This window comes from Bos javanicus, chromosome 15 (genome assembly GCF_032452875.1).
Source record: "Bos javanicus breed banteng chromosome 15, ARS-OSU_banteng_1.0, whole genome shotgun sequence".
Taxonomy (NCBI): Eukaryota; Metazoa; Chordata; class Mammalia; order Artiodactyla; family Bovidae; genus Bos; species Bos javanicus.
The window spans coordinates 17,574,909-17,585,271 of NC_083882.1; positions in this window are offsets into that span (position 1 = coordinate 17,574,909).

The window sequence follows — 10,363 nt, forward strand, 5'->3', positions numbered from 1 at the left end:
ATCTGAAGAGGCTAAAACTGGGACAATATGAGTGTCACAATGAATAATAGTGTAGTAAAATATTTTAAAATCTGTGAGTTAAATTGATAGAAAAACTCAATGTATAATGAAAGGAGTCACCCATACTTCTGCTTTGTGATTCCCAGACCCATGTATTCAGGATATAGGAAAACTATAGCACATAATGGTCTCTGATTCAGTGTGCTGCAGTCCATGGGGTCGCAAAGAGTCGGACACGACTAAGCAACTGAACTGAACTGATTCAAAGCATATACTTCATTCTTTAATATTGAACCTCATCCTTTTAGATTTTGTCTCCTGTATGACTCTGTAACTGAGTCTTCAGTAAGCCATTTTACCTTTCAGTTAGGCCAGCTGCTTCTGGGTAATGAGGTATGCAGGAAGACCAAATAATTCCATAAGCATGAACCCAGTGCTGTACTTCCTTTGCTGTGAAGTTAGTTCCTTGATCAGACCCAAAGCTATTAAGGAATATTTTGAGTTCAAGTATGGCCATGAAGCCAAAAACATTGCAAACAGTGAAGGTAAAACCATAGTCAATATGTACCTATTTCAATGTGGACAAATCTGCATACCTTTCATGACTGTAAAGGTCCAATGTGATTATCCTTCAATGAGTGATCAGTCCTTGTCAAAAGGGATCTCCAAGACCACACCCAGTTTCAGTAATTCACAGAAAGATTCAGAGAACTCAGCAGATAATCTACTCATGGCTGTGATTTATTACAGCAAAGGATATAAAGCAAAATCAGCCAAGGGAAAAAAGTGCATGAAACAAAGCCTGGGGGAAAACAGTCACGAGACTCCAAGGGTCCTTTCCAGGTGCAATCACATAGGATGTGCTTAATGCCCCCAGCAAAAACTTGTGGCAACACTTAAGAAATGTTGTCGATGATGGGAGCTCATTGAGACTCGGCTCCCAGAGTTTTTATTGGGGCTGATCACATCAGCAGCCTTTACCTGGCACATATTCAGCATAAACCACTTATTTGTACAGTTTTGGCATCATAAGCCGCTCTTATCAGTTCTGGGGATAATGAGAACCTTCCTGAAATCCAAGTTTCCAGATGCCAACCAAGGCCAACCTTGTAAGCAGATCTTTCAAAGCACAGTAGTCAGGCCTGCTGTGTTATGTCCCCCATGGCCAATGGTCTTGAAATATATAAGTATTCCCTTTTCCCCTGGTCATAGTCACCCAAACAAATAGCTGTATGTTTTGAGGAGGAAGGGAAAGAGAAGCCATTACTATGTACATTTGCTGAGATGCTGCAGAGTGTGATGTGGAAAACCGCCTCTGTGAATTGGTGCCAAATCAAATCTCAGGGACAGACAGAGTTTTGGGTGAAGGAGAAAAGAATAGCTTCATTGCTTTTTCAGGCAAAGGGGGACAGTGGTATACTATCATCCCTATTCCTGTTGGGAACCCTAGTTCTGTAATGACCTCCCTACCATAAGCCCTAGCCTGCAGAGAAGAGCTAAAACTGAACTTAGTGACATAGGCGCCCTTCTTACCAGGACATTCATCTGGAGAATTTTCCCCTTTACGAAGTATATCCCCTTCAGCATGCTCCTTTTTCTGAGACTTTTATCCCTTCCTCTACCATCAGTCATGGTAAGTGTTGGATGTTACTTTTTCTATGTTTCTAGAAGGCATCCTGGGAGAAAGTTGGCACCACCTCCTGAGGTCTTTGCCAGAATTTTAAATATAATATCTGTGACAGTGTTCCCAAATCAATAAAATTTCCTTATCCAACCTTATATTCTGGCTTGCTGATCAAGCACCTTTAGACATCAATAGTATGTCTAATCCCTGAGACCCTGACAGCACATCCTAGAAGTCCTGCAGTTCCTTTTGGAATATAGTCTCTTTTTTTCCATTATCAGACTCAGCATATTCTTGACTAGGTTATATTGTGACTTAACCCTTGTTAAGGCTAAGAAGGGAGGCACATATTGCCTTATGAGGAAAAAAAAAAATCAATATCATCAACAAGCCAAGGGAGATGTGTGAGTTCTTAATAGGGAAGTGTGGCCTTCTCAGCCTCAGAAGGTTCAGGGGAATTTGGTAATTCAAGATGTTTTAAGTCATCAAACTAGATGACTTCACTCCATGTGTCCATTCTTTCTCATTCAGGGCCTCAGGCCTGACCTTGGCATAAAAGACCTGCCTTACAGGGAGTTTAACTCTCTTGAAGCCCATTTACTTTAATGATTAAAATCTTGGCTTTCTCTATCCTCCGACTGTAAGAGATGAAAGCCTCTTTGTAAGGTATCAGAGAACCTTCTAGATTTCAAACTTAGTTTGCAATTGGCAGTTATTGCTCTCAGCTTTGCATTTTTATACTCTTGTGCTAAATGATAGCCACCCAATACCACTGTCCTTATTGGAGAAGGCAATGGCAACCTTAACTATAATTACGTGTATAGTTAGCACATATTACTCAAGTACCTTATATATCACACCAGCTGTTCTGTTCTGGCATGTATTCATCACTGGGGAAAGTTTTAACCTTTGATGGTGTACTTAGCATACTAGTAAGAAGTGATTCCATTTCAAAACCTCATTTTAGTTGCTCTTCTATTGAAAACCTCCTGGTAGCAACTATCACAGGATGTATGACTGTGAAGCTGTCTGTGAGACAGGAAGGAAGCTGACTGTGAGATAGTTAAGCTGAGATGTTGAGGCCTTTATTCCTTTTTGTTGGTAAGTTGCCAGAGATGGGCCTCCCAGAGGAAGTGTGGCCTTGGGTATGGCTTTGGGTGAGATGGCTCTGCATCTGAGGCAATTCCGCAGGAACTAACAGCTGAATGTAGTCTGCTGGAATGTTGGACAGCAGAGCTGGAGCAGTAAGTTCTTCACAAGAGGGGATCAGGATGGGATATCTCAATGTCTACCATAGAACTTGTGAGTTAAAAGAGATTTAAGGGATATATTGATCATATGTGTTATATTGATCATGTGAGCCTGTTTTAACTGTAAAGAAGCATTTTGTGACAGTCAAAGAAAGGTGAATATGAAACAGTGATATTAACACATTATGTTGAGTTTTAGGTGTGATAATGGTATTGTTATCAGAACCACTGACTGAAACCACCCACCCTGGCCAGGCATCATAGTAACCACTTGGATGAGTTATCTTCTAATAGGTGGTCCTTGTAAGGAAGAAGAACTAACAAGCTACCACCAACCAGAAGAATTTGGGAGAGATCCAAAGGAGAGAAGAGTCTTCAGTCCATATGTCCTACCAACCTTCCAGAATCCTTCTCACTGGAATTCATCTTGGCTGAGAGATGCGTGCACCAGCAGGTGGGACCCTGAGTGAGAATGATTGGCCAGAGACAGACTGGAAACTAACCGCACTACCATAATACCTGGGACTGTGAGTCACATGGCAGAGCAGTTCTCCTGCATTTCCTTATCCTGCTGCTGTCTGCCTAGGCTGCTCTTCCCAATAAAGTATCTGGCTTTGTCAGAACGGGTGTCTCCTCAAACAATTAATTTCTGAATATTAGACAAGAGCCCACTCTCGGGCCCTGGGAAGGGATCCCCCTTCCTGCAATAGTATTATAATGGTTTTTAAATGAGCTCTTAATGTTTTAGAGATACATACTAAAATGCTTATGAGTGAGATAATAGGCTGTGAGGAATTTGCTTCAAAGTAATAGATTAGAAGTGGATTGGAGTATACATGGGAAAAGAGTGACTATGAGTTGTTGCTGTGAACTGAGGACAAAATAATGCCTCAGATGTTCATGTCCTAACCTTGTTAGGGTTAGACTAAGATAGTTATACAGGTAGTGGTAGAAGTCCCAGTGGGGGACTGTGAATAGATGGAAACAGGAAAATTTGGCAGATCACTGTAAGTTATGATTGCACAAAAAAGCTATCAGGGTGTCGTGGAACAAAGCAGACTTGTTTAACTATAAAACCATAAATAAAAGTACAAGATATTCTGTGGGTCATCAGGTGAAAGAAATATGTTGCCACCCTTCAACTAATTTGAATAAGTACCATGATAATCCTAGTAACATCTACTCAAAGAAGGCAATGTTTTCCCCCTTTCCCACTTTCCTTTGATTATAAAATTCAGCTGTCTTCATTTCTTTTCATCCTTTTTTCTATATTCTGTTCTGCAGCAGTGATTTCCACCATTTTGTCCTCCAGGTCATTTATTCACTTTTTTGCCTGCTATTGGTTCTTTCTAGTGTATTATTCCTCTCTGTTTTTTTGTTCTTTAGTTCTTCTAGTTCTTTGGTAAACATTTCTTGCATCTTCTCTATCTTTGTCTCCATTCTTTTTCCAAGATCCTGAATCACCTTCACTATCATTATTTTGAATTTTTTTTCTGTAAGGTTGCCTATCTCTACTTCATTTAGTTGTTTTTCTGGGGTTTTATCTTGTCCCTTCATCTGGGACATAGCTTCCTCTTTTTTCTGATTAACTCTCTGTAATGTGGTTTTTGTTTTAGTCACTATGGGACTGTGGTTCTTCTTGCTTCTTCTGTCTGCCCTCTGATGGAGGAGGCTAAGAGGCTTGTGTAAGCTTTCTGATGGGAGGGACTGGTAGTAGGAAAAACAGGATCTTGCTCTGATGGGCAGGGCCTTGCTCAGTAAAGTTTTAATCCAATTATCTGCTGATGGTTCCATGGTCGGATTAATGTCAACCTCCAAGACAGTTTATGCCAAGGGGGACCTTCCCAGACTGCTGCTGCCAGTGCCTCCATCCCTGTGGTGAGCCCCTGCAGACCCAATCCTCCATAGGAGACCCTCCAACACGTGCAGGTAGTTTTAGTTCAGTCTCCTGTGGGGTCACTTCTCCTTTCCCCTGAGTCTTGGTTACATGCAAGGTTTTGTTTGTGCCCTCCAAGACTGGAGTCTCTGTTTCCCCCAGTCCTGTGGAAGTTCTATAATCAAATCCTTCTGGCCTTCAAGGTCAGATTCCCTGGGGATTCCCAGCCCTGTTGTCAGAACCCCAGGCTGGAAGCCTGATGTGGGGTTCAGAATCTTCACAACAGTGGGAGAACTTCTTTGGTATTATTGTTTTCCAGTTTGTGGGTCACCCACATGGCAGGTATGGGATTTGTTTTTACCGTAATTGTGTCCCTCTTACCACCTTGGTGTGGCTTGTTCTTTGTCTTTGTACATGGGCTATGTTTTTTTAGTGGGTTCCAGTGTCCTCCTATTGATGGTTGTTCAACACTGAGTTGTGATTTTGGAGCTCTCACGGGAGCAGATGAGCGCACATCCTTCTACTCTGACATCTTGAACCAGAAGCCCCTTTTTTTCCCCTTTGGGCTTAGTCGGGTTTCATGTGCCCACAGGGGGCCACGTGCAGAGGCCTCACACCCTGCTCTTCAGACTGGAGTTCTTCCTGTGGAATGGCTGTTCCAGCACCACAGCTAAGTGGTTTTGCAATCCAAGATGGCGGCCGGGGCTGTGCTGTTGCTTGGTGACGACTCTTTGGGCACTAACACCTGAATGGGAGACCACATTGGAAGGGATAAATCTAAAATCATAAGTGCAAATCTTGACCAAATTGTGTGAATTTTGACTTAAGAGTGGAATTTTGGATAACATGGGAGTTAGAGACATCATCTCAGGTTTGGGTCTGAAGTGAGTCAGGCTGCATCAGCCCCAACCAATACCCCTCTGGGTCATATCCTCCAGATGGGGACAAGTTCAGACAACAGAAATTAAAAAGAAAAAAAAAAGAAAGAAACGTATTAGGTTATGTAGGGTTCCCTGGTGGCTCAGATGGTAAAGAATCTGCCTGCAATGCACGAGACCCAGGTTTGATCCAGTATTCTTGCCTGGAGATTTCCATAGACAGAAGAGCCTGGCAGGCTACAGTCCATGAGGTTATGTAATCAGGTTTGGCCACAATATGAATTACGAAGCCAAGAAAAGTGGCCACTAAACAGGTCCCTGAGTTATGACACTGTATTTCAGTGGTGGCTCAGACAGTAAAGAATCTGCTTGCAATGCAGGAGACCTGGATTCAACCCCTGGGTCAGGAAGATCCCCTGGGTCAGGAAGACTCCCTGGAAAAGGAAATGACAACCCACTCCAGTGTTCTTGCCTGGAGAATCCCACGGACAGGCCACAGTCCATGGGGTTGCAAAGAATCAGACATGACTGAGCAACTAACACTTTCTTTTATACTGTAGAAGGAAATTTAAATGAAATGAGCTTCTGAGTGTTCAAATTTTCATGGCCTTGTATTTAGACATTGAGACTGAAAAGGAATTTAAGGCACGTGTATCTTGGGGGATAATTCTAGCAAGGACATAGAAGACATTTTAACTCATCTACACCAAAGGGCCGTCAGATAAGCAAACCCTCCACAAGAGGAGCTGCTCCTCCAGCTAGAGCTACTCCGCAATCACCAGGTGGTAGCGCTATACCAGAAGCAGCTGTGGCTCCAACAAGGGCCACACCTCAGGTAGGAGCCCCCTCCAGCCGAGGCTGTTGCCCCAGGGGAAGACACAGCTAGGAATGAAAAGATATTTCCCCATATTCAGGATCCTCTTCTTTTTACTCTGAGTTTCCCAATGGGCCCATCCTTAGCCCAGCTAGCACTTGCAGCAGTGTAAGTTACCAACTGAGTGCCCCTACACTTTTGCCTCTGAGAGAAGTTCCTGATGAAAATCAAGGAACAACAAGAATCCCTGTACCTTTCTCAATGCATGTTCTAAGTATGGCAGAAGACAGGTTGGGAAGTTTTTCTGAGGATCCTGAACCTCTTACAAAGGGGTTTACCTGACTAGTGAGATCTTTTGATCTCACCTTGGAGAATTTACAGACCTTACTGTCCCACTGCTGTACCCCTGAGGAAAAGCATCGTGTAATACTAGTGGCCAGATCCCATGCAGACCAACTAGCAGCTCAAGCCTGATAAAACTATGCAATGTATCCATTGGGAAATGATGCTGCCCCTGGGGCAGATCCCCAGTGGAATTACCAGGTGAATTCTATTGATAGAGATAGACGGGACCATATGATTGTCTGTTTAATAGAGAGCATGAAGAAACTTAGAGTAAAACCTGTTAATGATGAAAAGGTGAAAGAGGTGCCAACAGGGACAAGATGAAAATCCTTCAGTCTTCCAAAAGAGACTAGTAGAAGCTTTTAAGAAGTATATAAACTTGGATCCCTCCTCCCTCAAGGGACAGGCCATTTTGGCTATGCATTTCATATCCCAGTGTATCCCAGACATCAGATGCAAAATTCAGAAAGCAACTGCTGGTCCTCAGATTCCAATGAACAATTTGCTTCAAAAGACTTTTTGGTTTTCAATAATAGGGATATGACCGAAAAGGTCTAATGCACCCAAAGAAATACGCAAAAGGCCCAAACGATTGCAATGGCTTTGTCTGCTCAGAGACCACCAACTGGGAGGCTAGATTTTCCAGGCCAGTCTGGCCCTGGCAGACCACAAGGCCCATGGGTACCTATACAAGGCCAATGTACTCTGTGTGGACAGAGGAGCACCGAGGGAGGATTGTGATTGATGCACCCTTTGCAAACAGCCAGGACATTGGCAGAGGGAAAGCCTCAGATGCCAGAGAGTGACAGGGACCCCTCAGCCACTGATGGTTTTGCAATCAGAAGACTGATGGGGCCTATGGTTGAGAGTGGCTCTGTCTAGAGATACCATCTACATAACTAATGTCAAGCCTCAGGTGGTCATCGATGTGGCAGGCCACTTAATAGAATTTCTCATAGACTCTGGTGCAACCTTCTCAGCCTTAACCCAAAGGATTGGAAACGTTAGCAGTCATAAGGAATACTTAATGGGGTTGTCAGGCAAGAGACAAGAGCACACTTCCTGGAGCCCCTTTTGTGTAACATCAATGGTTAGCTGTTTTTACATTCGTTTATGTGGGTGCCTGATTGTCCCATCTCTTTAATGGGAAAAGATTTATTAACTAAGCTAGGGGCCACTCTGTTTCTCAAGGGGCAAAGGAATGACCCTCACCACCAAATCGTTTTAACAGAAAGCAGAAAGGAATAGATTGAAACTGAAGCTGAGATAAAAGCCTTAGTAGACCCTGGAACGGTTTACTGGTTTTGCATGTTTTATTGGTACTCTGTCAGACACACCATTGGTGATATTGTGTGTGTGTGTGTGTGTGTGCATGCACTTTGTCACTCGATCATGTCTGAGTGGACTGTAACCTACCAGGCTCCTCTATGCATGGAATTTTCCAGGCAAGAATACTTATAGAACGGGTTGCCATTTCCTTCTCCAGGGGATCTTCCTAACCCAGGGATCAAACCCACATTTCTTTCATCTCCTGCATTGGCAGGCAGATTCTTTACCTATGGGCCACCTGGGAAGCCCCAATATGTTGATATTACCCATTCTTAGACCTACTGAGGAATATCTATTTGTACAAGATCTAAGGTTGTTAATGAAGCAGTGGAACCCCTGTATCCTATTGTGCTTAGTCCTTATACTGTCTTGACTTAGATCCCAGGAGAAACCAATTGCTTTACTGCACTAGACTTAAAGGATGCTTTCTGCATTCCATTAGCCAAAGAATCTTAGTTTCTTTTTGTCCTCCAGTGGAGAGACCCAGACAAAAAGAAACCCAACAATATCCTTGGCCTTGACTCCCCCAAGGATTTAGGGATAGCCCACATATTTTGGGGAATGCCTTGGCACAAGACCTAAGAGAATTAAAATTAACAGATGGTGTTATTCTGCAATATGTAAATGATCTTTTTTTTTCTGACTATGTTTTATTTGTCCTTTGTCTTCAAACAGGATAACCAAAGATCCAGACAGTATTCAATAAAATAAAATAGATGAAATATAGACTGTGATGCCACATGCTACAGTTAACCTAATTTTTTTTTCATGCTTTCCTTGGAATGGGGAATAGATCATTCAGTAAAAACACAGAGTAAAAACAAAATATGGCTTATCACATACAACTCTGAAACTGTAATAATGTTGTACCTTAATTACTTCCATGAACACAAGTCTAACATTAGTTTTTTGTGTTTTTTTTTTTAATAAACACAATTAAGGCTTCTAGGGAAAAGACTTCTAGGAGCATTCTATAACAAAGTAATTCCTAATTTTTCTTTGTAGATATATCAAGCACCTCCAAAATATGAATTCCTATACACTGTGAGCACTTTACTTACAATGAATTCTTAAGTAAATTAAGGACAGCCTTAGGATAAGCTGACATTATATATTCAGCTAAGTAGGCAACAAACCATAGGCCAAATGGAAAAAGTGTATTTGCAAATAAGCTTCAAAAACGAAGTTTTTTATAATTAAATACAGAAAATATACTGATTTGCTAAAATAAATAAGATGTAATGTAGTAATACCTTACTATAAAGAATGCATACTTTTATTGTAAACTATTCTTAATAAGATTCATTCACCATTTATAAATGCTCTGTAGATGATATTTTAATAGCAAATTTTTCAAAATAGGCATTAGATGAGAACACTGTTAAGATTCTAACTCATTTATGGAAAAAGGGTTATGGAGTGTCTAAGATGCAAGTTTCTAAACAGAGGTTTCATTATCTGGAATGCATGCTTACCCCCAGGGAAGAGGTCTATATCTGCTGATAGAATGGTGTTAATTCAGAGATTAAGGTCACCAAAAACAGTAAAACCACTTAGGGCCTTTTTGAGGGGTAACTGAATGTTGTGGATTTGGATTGCTGGTTATGGACTAGACACCAAACCATTATATGAGCTCCTAAACTATATGACCACTAAACTGGGGAGATATAGAAGAACAGGTCTTCCAAACTCTAAAATGAAAATCATTAGATCCCTCTGCTCTGGGATTGTCTAATTTAGAAAAAAAAAACATTTTTTCTCTTTGTGACTGAAGGAGGGGGTATGGCCCTTGGTGTGTTAACTCAGCATTTAGGACCCACATATCAGCCTGTTGCATACCTATCTAAGAGCCTGGACCATACAACAGCAAGATTGCCACCTTGCCTACGAGCAGTGGCAGCAACTGCCTCACTAGTTATTAGAGACTGCTAAGCTGATGCTGGGCCAAAGGATGACAGTGCTCACAGATCATCAGGTGATTTCTGTTTTACAAGCAAAGGGAAACCATTGGATGACCAGAGGATTCATCATTAAGTATCAGGCCCTTCTTCTAGATACCCAGAAGTAGATTTGAATGTATATCAAGCCTTAAACCATGCAACTTTTCTGTCCAATTTGCATGTATGAGGAGATCAGGAAGAGGAAGTTTTGCTTTGTGATGGTGTACAGGCTATTGAACAAGTATATTCTAGTAGGCCTGACTCAAAGGAGATTCCCCTTGAAAACCCCGATGTTGAATGGAATACA